The sequence below is a fragment of the Canis lupus genome, chromosome X (assembly GCF_011100685.1).
Source record: "Canis lupus familiaris isolate Mischka breed German Shepherd chromosome X, alternate assembly UU_Cfam_GSD_1.0, whole genome shotgun sequence".
In the NCBI taxonomy this organism is placed as follows: Eukaryota; Metazoa; Chordata; class Mammalia; order Carnivora; family Canidae; genus Canis; species Canis lupus.
This window is the reverse complement of record NC_049260.1, coordinates 104,357,037-104,381,498: the sequence shown is the minus strand read 5'-3', so window position 1 is coordinate 104,381,498 and position 24,462 is coordinate 104,357,037. Positions and strand designations below refer to the sequence as shown.

The 24,462-nt window shown below is 38.7% G+C and overlaps 1 long non-coding RNA gene across 1 annotated transcript; it reads left to right on the top strand.

Moving 5' to 3' along the window:
- The first annotated feature begins 12,538 nt into the window (after window positions 1–12,538).
- Window positions 12,539–16,238, top strand: LOC111094836. The gene is made up of 4 exons (XR_005386011.1): window positions 12,539–12,836; window positions 12,952–13,057; window positions 13,506–13,678; window positions 14,398–16,238. It is a non-coding gene; the product is annotated as an uncharacterized LOC111094836 (long non-coding RNA).
- Window positions 16,239–24,462: the final 8,224 nt, after the last annotated feature.

Genomic DNA, 24,462 nt, shown 5'->3' with positions numbered 1-24,462 from the left:
TAGGGGAAAGGAGAGAAAATGAGTGGGAAATATCAGAGAGAGTGACAGAACATGAGAGACTCCTACTCTGGGAAACGAACAAGGGGTGGTGGAAAGGGAGGTGGTTGAGGGGATGGGGTGACTGGGTGATGGGCACTGAGGGGGGCACTTGATGGGATGAGCACTGGTGTTATACTATATGTTGGCAAATAACTCCAATAAAAACAAACAAATAAATAATAAATATTGACCCTGAGTACATGTCTTTTTAATATTCAATGTCAGAAAATGAAAAGTATGCAAAATGCATTTGTGTGCTATACTCTAGTATCATTGTTGCCTTGACGAAAAGCACCTGTATAACTGTTTGAGTTGTGATCTGACCTAGCTGCTCTTGCCCATAGAACACCATTTGTACATGAAAGAAATATTGGCAGAAAGCTGGTTATTCAGGCTTGGGTATTGCAGACATTCCTTCAAAAATGAAATAAATGATCCTGTCACTTCAAGGAAAAGACAGTATTTTTTTTGCCAATGATAAAATTCCTGCTTTCTAGTGGAAATTAGAATTTTGGAAAACTAGGGGATTCTTGGGTGGCTCATTGGTTTAGCGCCTGCTTTCAGCCCAGAGTGTGATCCTGGGGTCCCAGAATCAAGTCCCACATCGAGCTCCCTGAATGGAGCCTGCTTCTCCCACTGCCTGTGTCTCTGCCTCTCTCTGTGTGTGTCTCTCATGAATAAATAAATAAAATCTTTAAAGAAAAGAATTTTGGAGAACTTAAATCTGCAACTGTGAACATGGAAGATACATAAGACTTTTCCAATGAGATTGGTAGCGATAACAATGAATGTGATTTTTTGATATTATACAATATGTCAACATTTGCAATTTCTGCATAATCACTGAACCAATAACTTTCAAATGACCAAGATAATGTGTTGTAAATCTTGCCTGGGTCAATGTCCCATTCAAAGTGCAAGATAGATTGCTTTCTTTAAAGTAAGCAAAAAATTTCATTGACATTGTTTCAGATTTCACATTATAGCTAACTTTTTAGAAACTGCCACTCACTGAATTTTGGTGTAGTATCAAAGAAGAATATCCACGATTATCTGAGGTGACTATTAAAATATGTCTCCATTTTTAAACTATATATCTATGTGAAGCACGTTTTCTTCATATACTTCTATCAAGACAACATAGCACAGGGGGATCCCTGGGTGGCACAGCGGTTTGGCGCCTGCCATTGGCCCAGGGCGCGATCCTGGAGACCCGGGATCGAATCCCACATCGGGCTCCCGGTGCATGGAGCCTGCTTCTCCCTCTGCCTGTGTCTCTGCCTCTCTCTCTCTCTGTGTGACTATCATAAATAAATTTAAAAATTAAAAAAAAAAGACAACATAGCACAAAACACTGAATGTAGGAGAGAATAGAAACCAGCTCTCTTCTATGTAGCCAGACATAAAAGAGAGGTGGAAAAGTGTGAAACAATGCCACTGTTCTATTTTTGTTTTGTTTTAGGAAATATAGCTAATCAATTATGAATGTTCCTGAGTTTACCGTTGTTTTAAAACGAATTAGTAAGTAAATATTTTTTCAAGATTACTTTTATTTTGAGAGAGAGACTAAGAAATCCTGAGTGGGGGGAGCGGCAGAGGGAGAAAGACAAGCAGACTCCCTGCTGAGCTGGGAGCCCCAGGATATGGGGCTCTATCACAGGACCACGGGATCATCACCTAAGCTTAAATCAGATGATTAACCTATGGAGCCACCCAGCCATTCCAGGAAGTAAATGTTTTTAAACATTTTCCAGCTTTCAACTCTAATAAAATAAATACTTATAGATATATAAACAAAAGTTCTGGTGGTAATGATCTGGTTCTCCATAAGTTTAAAGAGCATAAAAGGGTTTTGAGGCTGAAAATTTGAGAATCACCCCTGTTTCAGAAAATTGACCAAACTTTTTACCATGGCTCACAAGGCCCCCCATGACTTGGCTTCCTTCCACCTCTCTCCTGAACCTCATGCCCCACTGTCAACTGCCTGTCCCTCTGATCTACTCACACTGGTTTGTTTTCATGCCTAACCTTTCCATTCACCCTCCCGACCATGTTACCCAATTGGCCTGTAACAACTCCATTTCCCCCATTCCTCCATCCTCCACCCAACTGATGCTGATCTAGCCTTCAGATCTCCAGTCTGTATTAGTTTTCTGTTGCTGTACAATACATTGCCACAAACTTAGTAGCTTAAAGCCACACTTATCTACTATCTCGCTCTTATGTAAATTAGAAGTCCAGATCGGCTGAACTCATTTCTCTGCTCCAAGATTCACAAGACATAAACCAAAGCATCAGCAGATCTGTGTTTCTTTCTGGAGATTCTGGGAAGAAACCATTTCCAGACTCATTCAGGTTGTTGGCAGAATTCATTTCCAAGTGTGCCCAAGGAATTAGGTCTTCATTTCCTTGATGGCTGCTGGCCAGAAGTCAATCTCAACTTCAAGAGGCCACCCTCCATCTTTAAGCCAGTTATGCCCATGTGTAACCTCTATCCTAGCCATGATGGCCATTTTATTCAAGAGCCATTGGGCAATGACAGGGATGGCTGGGGAAGGAGGCTCGCTGGTATCCACTTGATTTTTTAAATCCTCTGCTGAAGTCAGCCTTTGGTGAGCATTGACATCGGATCTGAGTATTTTCACATGTTTTGCTCATTCAGAGAGATCAATCCATATACCTCTTCCCCAAATTTCTTTGTCACCAATTTTCCAATCACGCTCCTTTCAAATCCCTGACCATTCAGCCAAACCATTAGATACAGCCATGAATAGGTATGTAATTGCACATTGGGCCATTTCCCTTACTAAGCAAAGTGAACGAACAAGTACACTGCTCAGAGTTCTGTCCCCTAGGAGGATTTCTCTCCACACTGTCCTTCAGGGGTGTCCCAAGAGAAAGGCTGTAGTACTCCAGCTGCCCACTTTTTCATGGTGCCTGCCCATCATGAAGAACCATTTGTAAACCAGACTCAAGTTTTCTCTTCCTCTGTCAACTGATTGTAGAGAACTCCTCAGAAGACTATAGGTGCAGGCTGGGACAGGGTAAGTTGTGTAGCAGGAGTGGGGTCCATGGGCATTTAGGCCACTTCTTCATGTATTTACTTGTGCCTTCAAGGGCCTGCTCAGGTCCAATCATATATATATCACTTCCATTTGATGACAGAGTACTTCTGTGTGCAATCAACTGCTTGGCTTGGTGAGGCAGGCAACACCCAGTTCATGATGGTCATGACAATGCCTCAGGGGATGCCACTGAGGTTTCCTCAGGTAATGCAGGTGAAGGAAAGGCACACACTACTGGAGATGGGGAGGCCACTGCTGCTGGGAAATGGGGAGACCTAGTCCACCAGTAAAAAAAAAAAAAAAAAAAAAAAAGTTCACCAGAGCTTAGGAGCTCAGTGTCTCCAACTTCATCAAGGTCTTTCCACACATTCTCATCCCAACTTTTAGGAGTCCATGTTTTCCCAATCTGTGCCCTCACTTTAACAGTAGACACCCAGAGAGACTGAGAGTTCAACCTGTGCTGTCATGCAGCCAATTATGAGATGAAGTTCTGTGTTTGATTGTCAGTAATTTCAGCCCTGTAGCTATAGGAGACTAAAGGCTCCTTCAGGGCACACACTGAAGATTGGAGGTCGTTTATGAGGCACTTGAGCTGGAAATTCGAATCCCTGAGTTCATCCTTTTCTTTCACCACTTTGTCCAAGGATCTTAGGAGCAACAAACCAACATTATTATACTTTCCAGTTCTCAAAAATTGTTCAAAAGTATTATATACACAGTCACCTAGCTCTGTGCTTCTTCTGAGTGGTTGTGAAGGGGTATCCAGTGGTGATATTTTGAATGTCTCTATCTCCAGATAACATCATGGGCAGTGTTCTGCTACTGGAAAAGAGTCATTAGCATCTTTAAATCTAATCAGATTAGAGAAACCCCAGAACCAATTCAGAAAGCTCATCCTTAATATTCTGTTCCTCTAAAACCACTCTCAGTACCAAAACCCACACAAGATTAGATTGACAATATAGTTATGTGGTAGTTTCTTCACTAATTTTGAAAACTATTATTTTTATCTTTTAATATAATTTGCTTTACCATATACTTTTCATATAATATTCTTTACCAACATTTGCTTTTATTCTCTTTCTCCCTCCTTTCCTCTCTTCCTCCTTCTCTCTCTCTTTTTCTTTCTGTCCCTGTCTCAATAAAAAAAAAAACATTAGTACAACAAGTGCTTGATTTTCCATTCCAAGTCAATTATTTCTTTTTTTTTTTCAAAAATAAGAGTGCCACTGTGTATGTCAAGTATCTTCCTATTAGACTCCCCTTCTACTGCATCAGATGTTTTTCTTGTTGCAAAGAATTCGGATGTTATTAGTAACAGGCATGATCTTGTCTTTTTTTTTTCCCTTAAGGTACCTAGTCCAGAGATGAATGAAATCATTAAGGGTTCCTTTTCTTTTTTTAAAGATTTTGTTTATTTATTCATGAGAGACACAGAGAGAGGCAGAGACACAGGGAGGGAGAAGCAGACTCCCTGTGGTGAACCTGATGTGGAACTCGATCCCAGGACCCCAGGATCACAACCTGAGCCAAAGGCAGACACTCAACCACTGAGCCATCCAGGTGTCCCAAAATCATTAAGAGTTCTAAGATAATAGCTATGATTTTTTAATTCTAAAGGGAATAATATTCAATAGTATTTACTAACTACTTTCACCCAATAAAATATCCTGGAAACCAGCACACCCTTCAAAAAGTCCTGGAGGATTGGAAGAACAAATATTGCTAAAATGTCCATGCTACCCAAACCAATCTACAGATGTAATGCAATCCTCATCAAAATACCAATGGTATTTTTCATAGAACTAGAACAAATAATCCTCAAATTTTGTATGGAACAACAACAAAAAAACCTGAACAGCCAAAATAATCCTGAAAAAGAAAAACAAAGATGAAGGTATCATGATTCCAGATTCCAAGTTATATTACAAAGCTACAGTAATCAAAACAGTATGACACTAGCACAAAAATACACACATAGATCAATGGGACATGACAGAAAGGACAGAAACAAACCCACAATTACATGGTCAATCTTCAACAAAGGAAGCAAGAATACAGAATGGGAACAAGATAGTCTCTTCAACAATGTTCTTGGTAAAACTGGACAGCCACATGCAAAAGAATGAAACTGGACCACTTTCTTTTTTTTTTCACTTTCTTACATCATACACAAAAAGAAATAAAAAATGGATTAACAACCTAAATATGAGAACCTGAAAACATAAAAAATTCTAGAAGAGAGCACAGGCAGTAATTTCTCTGACATCAGCTGTAGCAACATTTTTCTACATATGTCTCCTGAGGCAAGGGAAACAAAAGCAAAAATAAACTACTGGGACTACATCAAAATAAAAGTATTCTTTTTTAAATAAAAGGATTCTTCACAGAAAAGGAAAAAATCAACAAAACTAAAAGACAATCTACCGAATGGGAGAAGAAATTTGCAAATAATATATCTGATAAAGGATTAGTAACCAAAATCTATAAATAACTTATACAACCCAACACCAAAAAACAAATAACCCTGTTAAAAATGGGCAGACAACATGAACAGACATTTCTCCAAAGTAGACATCCAGATAGCTAACAGAAAAGTAAAAAGATTTTCAACATCACTCATCATCAGGGAAATGCTAATCAAAACCAAAATGAGATATCACCTCACACTTGTCAGAATGTCTAAAATCAAAAACACAAAAACCAACAAGAGTTCACAAGGATCTGGAAAAAAAGGAACCCTCTGTTGGAATATAGATTGCTTTGGGTAGTATGGACATTTTAACAATATTTGTTCTTCCAATCTTCCAGGACTGTTGGCAGGAATGCAAACTGGTGCAGCCATTGTGGAAAACAATATGGAGGTCCCTCAAAACATTAAAAATAGAACTACCCTACAAGCTAGTCATTGTACTATTGGGTATTTACCCCCCAAATAAGAAAACATTAATTCCAAAAGATATATATACCCCTATGCTTATTGCAGCATTATTTATAGTAGCCAAATTATGGAAGTAACCCAAATATCCATCTATAGATGAATGGATAAAGAAGATGTGGTATGTAGATACAATGAAATATTATTCAGCCATAAAAAGAATGAAATATTGCCATTTGCAACCACATGTATGGATCTAGAAAGTATAATGCTAAGTGAAATAAGTCAGTCAGAAAAAGCCAAATATCATGTGATTTTACTCATTTGTGGAATTTAAGAAACAAAACAAATGAGCAAAGAAAAAAAGAGACAAACCAAGAAAGACTCTTTACTATAGTGAACAAATGAATGGTTACCAGAAGGGAGGTAGGTGGGGGATGGGTGAAATAAATGAAGGACATTGAGAGTACACTTATCTTGATGAGCACTGAGCATTATATATAATAGTTGAATCCCTATATTGTACACCTAAAACTGATTTAACATTGAATGTAAATTTTACAGGAATTAAAATAAAATTTTAAAAATAAGATATTCAGACACAGGGAAAAAAGTACTAGAAGGTCTGTTTAGTTGAAAGAAAAATGAAAGAAACACAAAGAGAAAAAGGATGGAGGGAGGTGGGGGGAGGAAGGCAGGAGGGAGGGAAAAATTGAATACATAATTCGTATTACCAAAAACCTCAATACCTTCTACTTCATTTACCAGAGCAAATTGGACTACTCTTACATCGGATGCATGATTATCTATTTATTTCAATTTCTTTAGCACAATAATCTGGATTTACCTGGTGCTAGGGTAGGTTCAATTCATTCCTTCCTTCATTCATTCTACAATTATTTACTGTTGATTTCTCTGTGCATAACACTATGCATGATGCTGTGGAAGGTACAAGGAAATGTAATGCAAGGCTAATTCCTGTTAATGTTCTAAAAAAAATAACTATTAAATGCCCTTGTGGAAACAAGAGACACTAAATTTAATTAAAGTTTGTCAGGCTTAGGGTGATTCATGCTTCAGAAGACCTAGTTCTCTGAAATCTAGATTATGTGATACTTTTACAAAGCATTAGTTGCTGAGATACAAAAAGAAAGAAAGAAAGAAAGAAAAAAACCCTACACGAATGTTAGATGAGTGTAAAATAGTAGTACATGTAGAATTCATTGTATCTCTGTCCAAAAAAAGCTCACTACTTTGAATTTGTGGGACATATTTTGACCACCCACCAAACATTTGAATTATTTTTGCTGAATGTTGTGCAATCTTTCAAAGAGTACACTGTATTCATTAGAACACATTTTTTTGAGTGCTTATCATGTGTCACATGCTGTCCCTGGTGTTGGGAATACAGCAGTAAACAATAATAAAAAAAATCCTGTTCTTCTAGAGCTTACCTTCTAGCAGGGGAGGATAAACAATAAATCAAATAGATAATTAAACAAGGAAAATCTCAGATAAGGACATGACATATCTGAGTTATGGGAAACTCATAGAGAAACTCATAGGAGAAAAATTGGCAAGCTTCTTTTCAGGCTGGGTGAGAAAGGTGTGAATCCCACATATCAGTTATTTTTTTGTTCCATCACCCTAAAAAAAGGAGAGTGGACTAAAAATGATTTCCCTTTCTAACTCTGCTCTATGTGTTTACTGTTAAGAGACTCTGTCCTCAATACCCAACTCTTCTAGATTCAAAAGATACGCCAAAATATAGACTATTTTCCCCCAGATTTCACCAACCAAATTGTCCTGAGATTGTATAATTAGTATCAAAAATCTTGCCAGCTCTGCCAGATCCCACGTACTTGACCATCTATCCAATATAGTCTTTGACAGATACCTCAAATTCTTCTGAGAATCCCCACGAGTGCTGACAGCTGATGACAAGTTAGTCCTGTTTGTTGTAATCACCATCAACACTATCTCCCCCCAGATTTTGGTGAGATGGAAATTTATTATGCTGGATGTCGGTGTGCTGAAATACAATATGGCAGCCTGATACTGAAAATTCATATCACTACTCTTGCAATGTGAGAACATTCTCTCCATTATTAAATTCAATCAGAGAAGCTACCCACAGCAAAGTTTCACTCCCCAAGGGCACGCAGATCCTGGCAGGGTAATATCCTTAATCGCTCCTCTTCTTAGAGAAGCAGGCATCTTTTGGGGACCTGCTCATCATTAGAGATTCATTATTTTTTCATGCTAGGATCTCTCTGGGAATCTGTTTTATTTCTCCCTGCAATGTGGCCTCAATTAGGGTCATTCTGGTCTTTCAAATAACCCAGCAGGTGGACACTGGTTCAGTTATTTTCTGTTAGTAGGCTCTTCAGCCCCTGTGATTAAAAGGTGTTGTTGGGTTTTGGCTACCCAGGGTCCTGATTTTTTTATGAAGAATTATCTCTTCCCTGTGATCTGCTACCCTGGTGTACTCTGCCCAATAGATGGGCATGTAACCCAAGATGAGCCAATTGGACTGTCCCAAGAATACTAATCTTGAGAAGAAATGCCTAATGATAGGCAAATGGCTGAAACTCAGTTATTTCTGTGTGCTTACTCTGACAAGACTATCCAGTAGTTCCTAATTCCTACCCCTGAAGCTGCTTAGTAGTTCTTTTTTTTGAAAGCTTAGTTCTCCAATGATACTACGAGCTACTTTATATCATTCCAGTAAATTCATTTTCTACTTAAATGAATTTCTTTTTTTGATTGATTGATTGATTGATTGATTGATTGATTTAAGAGAGCACAAGTGAGGGAGAGGGGCAGAGGGAGAGGCAGAAGCAGACTCCCTGCTGAACAGAGAGCCCTATACAGGACTCAATCCCAGCACCCTGAGATCGTGACATGAGCCGAAGGCAAATGCTTAACCAATTGAGCCACCGAGGCACCCCTTTAAATAAATTTCTATTCTAAATAAATATGGGGCAAAAAGTTATCTCATAATTCCACTCTCCAAAAGGATTAGGGTCCCAATGCCTTCCTAGTCAAAACATCTTTTTACTAAATGTCAGAGACTGAAGGTCCCTTAAAGGTATTGTAATCCATGCTCTTCATTTCATAGATAAATTAAGGCCTAGAGAAAGGAATAACAAGGATTGGTCATCTAATTTACAAACTTGGGCACAGGCATTGGTGTAAGTACTGAGAGCATAAGAGTAAAAAATTCAGACACATCCCATTGACAGATAAATGAATAAACAAAATGTGATATGTGTATGTATATATATTCCATATATTATATATTATATATATACATACATACAGTGGGATATTATTTAGCCTTAAAAAAGAAATGATATTCTGACACATGCTACAATATGGATAAACCTCATAGATATTATTGTAAGTGAAATAATTCAGACACAAAAAGATAATTATTGCATAGTTCCACTTATATGAGTGCTTAGAATAGTCAAATTCATAGACGGAGTAGAATGGTGATTTCCAGGGGCTAGAAGGAGGAGGAAATGGGCAATTAGTGTTTAGTGAGTACAGAGTTTCAGCCTGAGTTGATGACAAAATTCTGGAGATGGATGGTGGTTGCACAACTGTGTGAATGTACTGAATGCCACTGAATCGTACACTTAAAAATGGTTAACATGGTAATCTTCATGTATGAATATTTTACCACAATAAAAAGAGAAGAAAAATCAAACACAATTATTATTTTTTTCCAAACACAATTATTATCTTTAGGGAACTCAAAGTATTCTATGGTATATAAGCCATGTATATAAATTATTGACAACTTGGATACCCGGGTGGCTCAGTGGTTGAGCATCTCCTTTGGCTCAGGTCATGATTCCGGGGTCCTGGGATTGAGTCCTGCATCAGGCTCCCTGGAGGGAGCCTGCTTCTCCCTCTGCCTATGTCTCTGCCTCTCTTTGTGTGTCTCTCGTGAATTAATAAAGTCTTTTAAAAATTTGTTGACAACTTATGGTTGAAAGTGTTAAATAGTAGAGAATAGGGATTGATCAAGTGCCCTGAATGGAGAAGTTTTCGTTGGATGTCTATGGGGCTGGCTGTGGAAGGATGACTTGGAAATGGAGGGAAGGATAATCCAAGAGAAATGTATAAAAAAAGTATCTCCTAGGGATGGGGCAAAGTTTGTGTGGGAGAAGGAGGAGTAATCACATTGGGTTGTCACTAGAGTACTAAAGCAGAGTAATAGGATGGAGTTGGAAAAGTAGATTGAAGCCAAATCAAGGAAGGTCTTGAATGCCTGCCTAGCAAGTATGGTGGATGAAGAAAATCAGTAGTCATGAAGTGTTTGAAACACGGAAATGAACTAGCACATCAAAATGGCAACTAGAGAGAAAGGAATCAAAACCAGGGATTTTTGAGAAGGTAGAATTGAGAAGATTTGAATGTGAAGGACAAGGGAGGGTGAGGGGTAACTGGAAGGGCAGTGCTATTCAAAGCAAGAGCAAACAGGATGATGGAGGTCTTCTGGGGACAAGATGCTGTATTAATTTGTGGATGTTCTGCATTTGAGGTACTGGTGGGCATCCAGAAATGAGGGCCTATAGCATGGCACAAAGGATAGCAGGAGAGATTTTGGAATCATCCTCATGCCAATAATATTTGAAGGCATGAAGTTGGCTACTTCATCCACGGACAAGAGAAAGTCTGTGGGCAAAGCATCTCAGAATTCCTTCCTCTAGGAAGGGGAGGACAGGAGAAAGACAGTGAAAGAGAAAGGACATACAGCCAGAAGTGACAAAACCCAGACTTCAGTTCCATATTATACTATCGCTACTGCTACCAGGGTGATTTTTCCAGAACCCAAATATAATCACACCCTTCCCCTGCGTATAAGACATTTTAACTTAATCTTTCTAAAGATGGGGTCTGTAAAAAACATGCATCAGAATTAACTGAGGGGTTGTTTTAATTTTACAGATTTATTTATTTATTCATGAGAGACAGCGAGAGAGAAAGAGGCAGAGACATAGGTAGAGGGAGAAGCAGGCTCCCCATAGGGAGCCCCATGGGGGACTGGATCCAGGATCTCAGGATCACACCCTGAGCCAAAGGCAGATGCTCAACTGCTGAACCACCCAGGCGTCTCTGAGGGGTTGTTTTAAAAGGCAGACTTCTAGGCCCACCATAGAGATTATATTTTCTTGAGGAATTGTTAGTTTTAAAGTGGATTAAAAAAAGGAAACGTCAGAGAGAAGACTGAGGAGGAGGAGAGAAATGAGAGTGCAGTGTCAACAGACTGGTTTCTCAAAGTGAGGTCTGGCTTTATCAGGATCACCTGAAGGATGCCAGTTTCTGAGACCCACCCACACTATGAAATCATGTCTTGAGGTGGGGCCTAGGATGCATGCATTTTTTTGTATATTTTTTATTGGAGTTTGATTTGCCAACATATAGTTTAACATTCAGTGGTCATCCCATCAAGTGCGCCCCTCAGTGCTTGTCACTGAGTCACCCTATCCCCCCACTCAATTCCCCTTCCACTACTTCCTGTTCGTTTCCCAGAGTTAGTGGTCTCTCAGGATGCATGCATTTCAAATGGTGGTACCAGGGCCTGAGACCCCAGGGCCCCTCTAGCAGCCTCAAAATCAGGAGCAGAGGACTCTGTACTGGGAAGGAATGAGCAGGATATAGGTGCAATCCGTGGTCTGAGAGCATGGGTTGGAAAGGGAACCAAGGTCCACATCAGGTTGCTGGGAGAGGTCACGGTACAAACTGAGGGGATACCCCCCAAAATCAGAGTTGAGGATGAAAAACCCAGGAGAAACAACCAAGGCATTTTTCATCCCATGGCCATATCATACAGGTTATTGGCCATCCTGTGGTTGTTGCTCTGAGATCTCAAAAACACATTGCCCAGCAACCATAATAAGGTTTCATATAACTTCAAGATTCTCTGATTATTAAAACTTGAGGTTTCCACTGATAATAATGCTCTTTCTTTTGTTCACAGCATATAATGGCAAAGTGTTAAAAGGGCAATATGGGGTGCTGGTTATCATTCTAAGTTAAGCAAGTATAAACTAAACCTAAGAATATGCATTTAAATTAAAGTAGAGAGTCAGCGTCTAGGATAAGGCCTATAGAGAAAGGAAGCCCAAGTGCCAGGGGGAGCATCAGGACAGGCACCTGTAGAAAGAAATACATAAATACAGAATTTTGTTTTTTTAACATGTTCAGTATCACCCAAGCATCTCCTGATTACAAAGCCCCCTGTGACATTTCCTTCAAAACCCAAACAAGTACACGGAGGATGGTGTTTCAGTAAATTTCAGTGTCCTGGGGCCTGTGGAATTGTTGGCAACACAGCAACAGGATGTGGGGGAGCCAGAAGATTAGGTGGAGAGACCAAGAAAACAACAGGAGTGTTAGCAACTCTCCCAGATGCTGCTGGATAGGAAATGTCACGGCCAGTCCCACCTGGCTGGCTGGCTTGCTTTTTTTTTTTTTTTTTTTTTTTTTTTTTTTACATATAAAGGTTCCATCTTGCTACATCTCCAAAGCATTAAGCAGTCAAGAGGGGCCAAGTCCCTCCCACCAAGAGAAGTAGTGACTGTGATCCATGGCAACGGCAGCAGAGCAATTGCAAGAGCATGTTCCTTCCATGGCTCAGGAAGTGTGTTGAAGGCAGGGGTTCAATAAACAACCCTCACAACAGGGAATGGAAAAGTTTTCCTGGATTCCTGCTGTTCCCTCATCCTGCTATCCTCGTCAGTGCCCAACATTGGCTTCATAAATCAAGGGTGGAGAACTTGTTCTTGTTACCCTTGACCTACAGGAGAAAAAAAAATTCAAAGTCCCATAAATAAAAAGTAATCTTTTTCTTCCCCAAGGGAAACAAATGTGGCATTTTCTCTTCATCTGGTGTTTAAAATGAAAAGGTTGAATGATGCTTGCCTATGACCTTTTTTCTAAACCTCATTCTAGGTAATAGCCATTTAATGGAAGGTGGGAAAAGGAGGAAGGAGGAAACAGAGAAGATGGTACTAGAACAAGGATTGGGTGAGAAAGACAGAAGATGGATATTTGCGTGGTAAGAAAGGCATGAGGCAAGAAAGATGGGGATGGACACCCACTGGGGATGATGGTGGGAGGATTCTTGGAGTGTCTTGTGGTGGATACTGGCCTTTGAAAAGTTGATGAGCATTTTGGCAGTTTAAAAATATCTAGTAAACCTAAACTCTCTTTTTCTGCATTATGAGATCACATTTCTGCCTTTATTTTCAAATTCCAATATTGAGTTTAAAAAGAAGGCTTTATTTTCTCACAGGATCTGTAAGGATTTGCATGTGTGAAAAAGAATGTGCTGGCTGTTTCTTTTGGAATCTTGGAGGTGTTTTAAATTTCCTAGCCAGGCCTCCAAAGCCTTGTTAGGGTGAAAAGAAATTGCCTAGTTAACTTATTAGCCACCCCTCACCTTTTTTTTTCTATTTGTATTTCTTTATTTGCTTTTTTTTGTTTTGTTTTGTTTTCTTTTCCAGTTGGATACTCATGGAGAAACGTGATACAGTGATGAACTAAAAGGCCCCGTAATTACATTGAAGATTAAGTCGGCATTTTTCAAGCCTGGATTCCACGAATTGCAAATCTTCATTCTGGTAAGACTTCGCCAGGTTGGATGATGTTTATGGAACACCCAATAGTCCAGAGACAGGTAAGCATCTCCTTGGTACCACATTTGCCATTTAGGTCATTGCCCTATTAGTGCCACCTGTCAGCAGAGCATATGTTCAGCTCTCCCCAGGATTACAGGATTGAAAAGCAAATTAAAAAGATGTAATGTAATCAAATGTTGCTCCTTCTCTTTTCTTTGTTTTCCAAAAAACCAACAAAAAATAACAAGATGGCTATTACCTTTAGAAGATAAATATAAAAATATGAACGTGAATTGTAAGATACAAGATCCATTGGTAAATATTAGACTATTTCTTCAGTCCCTAATATTGCATTAATTCTACCCTGGTTTCCCTAACTTTGAAAGCTAAGTAACAGCCTCCTTAAACTCACGTTGGTCTTAAACTCAGGACAGATTCCAAGCCCTACCACGATTAATCCAAACTCGAGGTGTTCCTATTTACACAGAGAAACAATCTTGCCTGCTTGCAAAACATGAAAATCTGGTAAATGCCTACTTTGTCCTTCTTAGGGTGCCATTCCTGAAATTGCCAGCTTACTCTAGTCTTTCCATGAGTCTACTGTGTACTCATTTAAGGCCCTCTGATATCATGCTGTTATAATAGTCCCTGCGAATTCCACTCAATATCCGAAGAGTTACAGGAATTTTGAGAGAAATTGGTTACTAATCTGGACTACATGAAAATTTTAAGACTTGTCTCTGTTAGAAGAGCTTATCCTTTCTATTTTGTCTTTCAGGCTTTTGGAATTACTTGAACACACAGAAATATTTCAAACCACAGTTTCTAGTGAATATCTTCACAATGGACCCACACAATTCTGCCTATAGAAACTTGACCCACTGGTTGGGTGGAATTAAGCGGAAGCTTGGATTTAATATTTGTCTTGCAGTTTTTGCTCATTAATTTATCTTTCAGTCCTCTACCTTTATTCTTCTGCTCATTAACAATACACGTTACTATGACACCTTTGTGGACCCATCTAAGGGGTTAGAAGAAATGTTGACGGTAATCCATCTTTGGATTCTCTCAGTGATATTTGATGAATCTGTGCCAGCAGGAGCTCTTCCTCAGTTCTAATGTCAATTTCTACTCAGAAGAGAGTCAATAATAAAAAAAAAGAAGAAGAGAGTCAATATTTGCAGAGAAAAAATATTTTGTTTAGCCTAAAATTTAACGTAAGCATCATAAATGTCTGTATTTGAAATCAAATTTTCAAATCAAAACTCAAAGGGGAACTCCTCTCTGATCTCCTAACCCAAAGCCATCCTACCCAACCTCATTTCCTTCTTCAACTGAGAATGGGACTTCAAATGAGTGTGTAAGAATACATACCTCAATGAGAGAATCATTTGCTGCCTCCTTGAATCTCCATCTTTGTGAAGAAGCAATAAGGAACAGCCCCTTTGCAATGCACTGTTGTTGTTAATAGACATATTGCTGCCTATATTCCCATGAATTTTTGAGTTCCAAGTCTTTGAGATGGAATCTGAATGTTTTGTATTTGTGTTTGCTCTTTAATCGACCTGGAAGGTCTTATACCAAGGTTGTGATCATTGTTTCTATTGAATCTTTGCAAAGCCTAGTAGAAGGACTAGGAGGGAGGAGATAAGAAGAGACAAGGTGGAACAGGAGAAGGAATCTGTATCTCTTCTCAATCTACCTATCTGAAAATCTTAAAAAAAATGGTTAGTGGTCACTTCTTTTTGTGTACAGAATTTACTGATGTTCAGCTTTTGTGTATGTGTTTTGTTTTAATTTTTGTCTTTAAATTTCTGGAAAAAACCCTACTATAATGAAAACTGGTGTTATTTGGCACTATTAACTACAGAGTTGAGAGCAGGGGGTAGGAGTTCCTATTGGCAAATTGAATTTAAATAAAAATTTAAAAGAAGATAAAATAATACATTAATATTATAAAAATAAAATAAGATTTGTTTTAAGAAAGAGATGAGAACCTGCATATAGTGAATGCAGGCTGTGTACCAGCCACTCTACCAGCCGCTTTTTACCAGACAACTTTACTGAGACACAATTGACACACAAGAAACCGTTCCTAATTAAAGCGTGCATTTTGATAAGCTTTAGCATGTGTACATGCCCATGAAACCATCAACACAATCGAGATAATATTCCCTATTAGTCACTGCCCCAAGTTTCTCCGTGTGCCTTTCTAATCCCTCCCGCCTGCCCATCCCTTCCCCTCCTGTTCTAGGCAATTACTCCTCTGCTTTCTGTCTTCATCAATTAGTTTGTATTTTTGAGAATTTTCTAGGAATGGAATCATGCAGTAAGTACTTGCATTTGTCTGGCTTCTTTCACTCAGCATAATTATTTTGGAATTATCTAACTTGGTGCCTACATCACCACCTTATTCCTTTTCACTGCTGAGAGTTTGGCTACCACACTTTAATCCACTGGTGGCCATTTGAATAGTTTCCCCATCTTGGCTGTATAAATGGAGCTGCTATGAAAATTCCCATACAGGTCTTTATGTGGAAATATGCTTTCACTTATCTTGAGGGAACTATCTAAGAGTAGAGTGGATGGAATTCTATGATAAGTTTGAGTTTGACTTTTTAATAAATGCAAAACAGGGGCATCTCGGTGGCTCAGTGGTTGAGCATCTGGCTTCAGCTTAGGCTGTGATGCCAAGGTCCTGGGATCAAGTTCTGCATTGAGCTCCCCGTGGGGAGCCTCTTTCTCCCTCTGCCTATGTCTCTGCCTCTCTCTGTATGTCTTCTATGAATATTTTTTTTAAATGTCAAAACATCTTCCAAAGTGGTGGCACATTTAAAATTCCACCAGCGTATGTAAGAGTTCCAGTTCTCTCACATCCTCACCAACAGTTGATATGGCACTTAGGGTGATTTGCATTTGCATTTGCCTCACAACCAGTGAGATTGGTCATATTTTCATGTGTTTATTTGCTATGTGTATATTTTCTCTGGTGAACTAACTGTTCAAAGATTTTGCCATTTTTATTGGGTCTTTGGTTTCACTATTTTGTTCTGAGTCTTCTTTTCCATATTCCTCTTATTCTGTGTTTCCTGCCATTCTCTGCCTTACCTTCATTCCTTTAAGTGTTAGAAAACAAGATCTAGGCTCAGCTTTTTAAAAATTTTTCGATATGCATTACCTTGCAAATCATTCTGGATTCTGGATTTGAGTCTTTCATTTGACTACAAGTCCTTCATATGGTTTGCAAAGATTTTCTCCTAGTCTATGGCTTGCCTTTTCATTCTCTTCACATTGTCTTTCCAAAGCAGAAGTTTTTATGTTTGGTGAAGTCCAATTTCCCAATATTTTTATGGGGTATGTTTTGGGGATTGTATCCAAGAAATCTTTGACTATTTAAAGTTGTTTTTTAACCTTATTTGGCAATAATTTTAAGCATACATAAATGTTGAAAAATATAGTGTAAAGTGGGGCACCTGGGTGGCTCACTTGGTTACAGTGTGCCTTCAGCTCAGGTTTGATCTCAGGGTCCTGGGATTGAGTCCTGCATCGAGTCCCACATCAGGCTCCCTGGTCAGCAGGGAGTCTGCTTCTCCCTCTGCCTCTGCCTTCTGCTCCTCCTGCTTGTGCTCTCTCGCTCTCTCCCTCTCTGTCAAAAAAGTAAATAAAATCTTTAAAAAGAAGATAGTGTAAAGTGTATGTGTATAACAACCTTTACTTGGCTTCATTCCTATTGACATTTTACCTTATTTGCTTAATCATTTACCTCTCTCTCTCTCTCTCTCGCCACCTTGTCCCCTCTTTTCCTGAGCCACTTGAAGATCAGTTACATATATCATGTTTCTTTAGCCCTAAATATGTCAGTGCATGCTTCGATAGGGAATTATCAACTTCATAAACTTACACTGATATATCAGATGTACTACTTTTATCTAATCTACCATCCATATAACCACACTGAACTTTTTCCAGTTTATCTAACAACATCCTTTATAGCATCTCCCTCCATCTAGTATAGAATTTAGTCTAAGATCAGGTATTGCATTTAGTTGTCATGTTTCTTTAACCTCCTTTATCTGGAACGTTCCACAAGGCTTCTTCATTTTTTTTTTTGACACTGACATGTTCAATGTTCCTTTTCTGGGGGTTTGCCTGATTAATGATTATCTTCAGGCTATGAATTCTAGGCTGGAATACTACATAAGCATCGTGATTTCCTTGGGGGCATCGTATGGAAGGTAGACAATGATTTTTCCATGATTAGTGATGTAAATGTTGATCACCTGGCCAAATGGTTGTCCAATCTCATTACTGTATAATTACTATTCTCCCCTTGCAACTAATAAGCAGTCTGTAGGAAGACAATTTAATTCCATGCAAATATCCTGCTCCTCACCAAAATTTCCACCTAGATATAATATCCACTGATTTTCCTTTTATCCAGTCTTTATTGTGATGCTTACATATTACTGACTTTTGAACTCCAGCGCCTCCTCCACATTTACCAGTCAGCATGCAGCATTCAACTGTTGGCAAGAGCTTTGCTTCCTCCCTAGTTCTTTATTATTGATATGACCTCATGATTTTCCAATTTCCCCACAATAGTTTATAATTATTAATTATCTTGAGGTTCAAATCATCCCAGATTTGGCCAATGGGAGCTCCTTCAAGCTAACACCTGTGTCTTTATGACAGTAACTCCCCCACCCCACCCACCAGCTTATATTTTGAGCAATTCATTGCTTTCTGACATGGCAAGATGTCCCAGGCACATCTTGTACCTTCCCTGTTCTCCGCCCTGAAATCAGACATTTCTCCATGTTTCCCTAGTGCTTTTAGGTGGACCAAGGAAATGATGTTATACACCAAGATTGTGGTTCAGATTTTTAAAAATTTCCAGTATTTATTTATTTATTTATTTATTTATTTATTTATTTATTTTTAAAACAAAAAATTTAAAGATTTACTTTATTCATTTGAGAGAGAAGGAGAATACGAGTAGGTCCGGAGGGTCAGAGAATCTTAAACAGGCTCCACATCCAGCACAGAGCCGAACATGGGGCTCAATCTCACGACCCTGAGATCATGACCTGAGCTGAAACCAGGAGTCAGATGCTCAACTGATTGAGCCACCTTTGGGCACCTCCAGTATTTGTTATCTTACAAATCATTAGTTTCTAGATGCTCAGTCTAAAACATCTGTTTAGAGAGTTACTGCCTAAGATGATTGTATAGTTTCTACCACAACTATATTTTTAACACGCGTTTTCTAAAATAATGCCATTAATCTCAATTGATGACAATATGATCTACACACAGAATCTGAAAAAGCAGAGCTACAGGGGCCGTCTGTGACTAGCTACTCCATCACTTTATTTGATAGCTGCAGAAACTAAAGCTCGGACAAGCTAAGAGTGTCACCTAACATCATAAAATCAGCCAGTAGTAGATAACATCTAATTTCTGTCCAGTATTATTTTCTTTTTAAAAAAATTTTATTACTTTTTAAATTTTAATTCCGGTATAGTTAACATACAGTGTTATATTAGTTTCAGGTGTACAATATAGTGATTTAGCAATTAATACCTTACTCAATGTTCATCATGATAAATGTTCTCTTAATCCCCATCACCTCTTTCCTCCATCCCTTCACCTCCCCTCTGGGAACTATCAGTTTGTTCTCTATAGTTGAGTCTGTCCCTTCATTTTTCTCTCTCTCTTTCTCTCCCTCTCTCTTTTTCTTTTGCTCACTTGTTTTGTTTCTTAAATTCCACATATCAAATCATATGGCATTTGTCTTTCTCTGACTGACTTATTTAGCATTATAGTCTAGCTCCATCTATGTAGTTGCAAATGGCAAATTTTCATTCTTTTTAATGGCTGAATAATACTCCATTGTGTGTGTGGAGGCATGTGTATAAATATATATATACATATGTATATCACCTCTTCTTTATCCATTCATTTTTCAATAGACACTTGAGCTGCTTCCATAATTTGGCTATTGTAAATAATGCTGCAATAAGCATTCTCCAGGGCTATTTTCATAATCTGGTACTATTTGCTACATTTTCCTTCACACACACACACACACACACACATACACACACACACACACCATAATATAATACTTTTTAAATCAAAATACTTAAATAAAGAAAATCACTGTGAATTCTAAAGTTCCTCAAAGACTGTAAGCATAGTCTTAGCATAGCTACACACTTTGGTTCTAGTCTGAGTATAAGCTATCCAAGGGCTCAGCACTGAGCATAATTTCTTTAATAACTTCATTAATGAAAAAAACCTTCATTAATGATTTTAAAGAGAAGGGCAGCTATCCATCAGCTTTGAAGCCTTGAGAAAACATAAATCTAGAGCCATTATTTTAATTAGCTAAGCTCCCAGTAGCCTGTCAACTGCTTTTGCTTCCATTTACCCAAGAAAGTTATAGAAACTCAGGCAGTTTAACCAACTTGTCCAAGATTAACATGTGAAGAGATAATTAATAGCATTCAATATGAGACCAAGTGCCCCTAAATCCATATCTTAGTCTTTAAATCCAGCTGTTCCCTCTGCTACACGAGGGTGGGACACTCAGGCCGTCCCCTGAATTGCCTGCATATATTAGCTGGGGAGAAACAGCAGACCTGGAAAAATGAAGACCTGCCACAAGTCACTGCCTTTGGCTGACACATATGTTTGAGGCTGGCAGAGAGCCTAAAACAGAGGAGTTATGAAGGGCTGCCACAGAAGCTTGTGGAATGAGACGTGCAAGCCTGTGCAGTCTCCTTGGTTAGAGGGGTTTAGGATAAGTTACATAACTCTCTGGAGTTGCTCAAGTGAATTTACCTGGAATGAGTCTACACAGCAGCTCTTCTAAACTTCAGATCTCAGAGCTTTTGGAGGATGGTGGGCAGGATGGTGTTAAGGAAGTTGCCTAGAGTTCTATGCACAGTAATTGTTGTCTGGAGACTGTGAATGAACAATACATCTCTTGCATATGTATACGCCTGTTCTTCAAATATATTGAGATGTGATTGAGACGACAGTTGTTATTGAATTTATAGGGTTTTTTTTGTCATTGTGCATTTTCTCATTTAACAAATAGCCAAAGTTCAAAATGTTATTATGGAGAGTGACAACTTTTCTTATGCTCACACTCCAAAAGGTCACTGTCCTCTGGACTATATATAATTGCCAACATTTCCTTATGCAAAAGAATATTCTCTCACTCAGAAATGCATTTTGGAATACTTTTCCAGAATCCACTCCCACTCCTGAAATAGCAAATAAATTGTTCAGGGATCTTCAGGTTCAAAAAGACAGAAGACATCAGAGAGAGTTCTGAAAAGTATAATGGCATGATTAAATAAGAGATGGATTACAGAGACTTCTTACAAAGAAAATGGAAGTGGACATGAGTTTGAATAAGTGCTGGCAGGGGGATAAACAGGGAGGGGCTGAGAGTTCCATGATTACCTAGGAGATGTAAGTGCCAAGAATACAGAAATATTACTTTGCTGCATACAGGCTAGAAGTAGCCTATCTGGGATTAAAGTAGGGAAAAGCCAGAAATTTGCATTTCCCACAGGTACTTCCTATTTCATAGCGATCACAACACAATGAAATTCGGAACAGAAAAGCAAAGAAATAAATCCATTGTGCATTCAATATTTGTAAAGGGGAGCCATGAAAAAACTGTGGATGACAAGGAAAAGGCTGAACAGAAAAGTTTGTAGAGGTTAATAACTTACAGGATGTCTGAAGACTATTTTCAAACAACTTATTGGAAGCTCAGAGTAAATGTATGCCAGAATTCTCACATGCCCAGTATGGCTTGATGGGTTGCGAGAGACTGCCAGTAGTTTTTATTCTTTTAATTGTGGTTAAAAAGGTGGGGGTGCATAACATAACATTGATCACTTAACCATTTTTAAGTGTATAGTTCCATAGTGTTAAGTATATTCACATAGTTGTGAAAAAAAAACCTCCAGAACGTTCTCCTCTTGCATATCTGAAACTTTGTATCCATTAAACACTAACACCCCTTTTCCGCTTCCTCATAACCCCTGGCAACCACCATTCTACTTTCTGTTTCTATTAATTTGGCTACTTTAAATGCTTTATATAAATAAAATTACAGTTTTTATCTTTTGTGACTAATTTTATTTTGCATAAATTCCTCAAAGTTCATCCATAGTATAGTATGTGACAGGATTTCCTTCCTTTTTAAGGCTGCATACCATTCCATTGTATATGCCACATTTTGTTTATCCATTCATACATGGATGAGCATTAGGGGTGATTCCACCTCTTAGGTATTGTGTATGAGCCTGTCAATGTTTTTTACTTGTATTTTTTGTCTGGAGCTTAATCCATCTATATAAACACATATGATCTTTGCTATTCTTTCTGAACTCAAGGGGTAGAGGATTAATTGTTCAAAACTGGTCCTTTCCCCTTTTAAGTAAACAATTGATACACAGACACACACACACACACAAACACACACACGAGATCCCACCACTAACAGCCAAAAGAAACAAACAAGCAAAAACAACCTGAATATTTGACTGTTTTATCACCAAACAGCAGGAGACCTAGTGGGTACTTGTTAAACTATGGGGGTCTTAATGTTATGCTTTGCTTTGAAAAGAGAGGGGAATTTATGCCCAAACAGCACAGGTATTATTTACTTACTTATTTTTTAGTTAAAAATATCATAGATTTTTAAAAAATGAATTATCTGTAACTTCCTTATCTATTACATAACTCTTTTCAAAAGAGTGGGATAATATATTCTAGATAGAATTCAGGTCATTTTAGCGATTACTTTCTTCTAGAAACAATGGTTGCCAAGCCTGGTCAAGCATAAGAATCTCCCAAAGACCTTAAAAATCTGGATTGTTGGGATCCCTGGGTGGTGCAGTGGTTTGGCGCCTGCCTTTGGCCCAGGGCGCGATCCTGGAGACCCGGGATCGAATCCCACGTCAGGCTCCTGGTGCATGGAGCCTGCTTCTCCCTCTGCCTATGTCTCTGCCTCTCTCTCTCTCTCTGTGTGACTATCATAAATAAATAAAAAAATTAAAAAAAATCTGGATTGTTGATTCCCATCCCTAGCTGCTAAATCAAAAGCTCCAGGGTGAAAAAGCACCACTTCTGTTTGATCCACAGGCTCTGACTAGAATGGATCATGTACATCATCAAACCCTCTTTTGTTATCTTGAGGTCTAAAGCCTTTCCAAGGAGCCTTCATCCTCTTTTTTATCAGCCATAGATGTGACTTTTATTTCACTGTGGTGCTACTGCATTTCTGGGGTTTCTATGCTGTTGGCACTCTCAATCTGGGCTCCCCCTTCTGTGCCCACTGCCTAATGCTCTTCACAGCCATCTTTGACTTGTCCTGTTCCTACCCTCAGTGCAATGTCTCCTGTTCCCTTCTCTGGAGTAAAGCTTCTGTGATCTTCAAGGTAGCAATTAGAGAAACTGTCTTTGAGATGTGCCAGTATGCCCCCAAGTGCCTCTCTGCCCCCAAGTGACATGTTCCTTTGCCAAGGCTTCCAATGACCATGCCTTTTACCTTTACTCTTTTTCTTTCTCAAAACCAGCACCACTTTTGTTGCTTCATCTGGAAAATAGATCATATAATAGTTAAGGGAGGGAGGGAGAAAAAGATTTAATATCTTTCTCATTATGTTTTAAGTCATTAAATCCCTGGCCTACACTCACCCATACCCAGCTACAGATGTTCTCTAAATTGTCACATGTTTGTCATCTTTCCCCCTCCTCTAAATGTTCCCAAACTAACAGGACTTTAAGTGAGAAAATGCCTCTCCATAAAATTTGCTTATTTTACTATTTGTCTCCTTCAACATAGCATCCTTCTCATCATCTGTAATGTGCAATCAATTGCATACCCCCGGGAAGGTTGTTCATTGGTCATTTACATGATTGAAGAATTGAGAAAATGAGACACTTCAAAGAATAGAGGTGTTTTAATAACCTCCAATTTGAATTTCTTCTCACTGTCTACCTCCTACTGACATAAAATAACAAAAATCACTACTGTCACCCTTTCTCTGAAAGGAGGTTTCATATTTTCCCTTATGTGATACAGTATTTTATTTATTAAGGATGCTAGAACTATGCCAGGCCATTAAACCCTATGGGGATCCCTTTTCTGGCTGAAACAGGAAGATCACCATGGAGACATCTCTGCTCCACTGGATGATCAGCAACAGCTGTTGAGTCAAGCTTGGGAACCCTCTCAGACAGCTAATCCCACAAACTGCTTTAGGTAGAACCATAAATGCCGCATCTCACTTAGTGACATAAGAATTAAACATTTTCCAGTAGCTTTGCCTTGAAATCAGAATAGTCAACAGTTCCCAGAATCTTCCATACCTATTTGAAATTCTCTGACCTTTGGCAACTGTTATTGCTATCAATTCAATGGATGGAATTCCTCTGTAATCAATCTTTACCCAAATGTTCACCTCAAGCCCTGAACTTAGCAGGCAGAGGAAAGCAAGTAGGTGTGTGTGTGGGTGGATTATCTTCAAAGGGCAACTTGGAATCCTTGCTTTTTGATATTATATAACACAAATACATGGCTTCTGCCAAATATACATTCAGCCTTAGAAGAATATCAGACTTGCTCTATGACATGTTATGACCTGCTTGCTTCCCAAAAGTATAGGGAACCTTGCAGAACCTGAGCTAAATTGACAGCCAGCAAGGAAGCAAAAGACCTCAAGTGTGCTGTACGAGTTTGGTAAGCAATTAATTTGAGCCTCATAACATTTGCAGGGAGCTCCAATCCCTGGCTCATTTATGTGTAGATCTT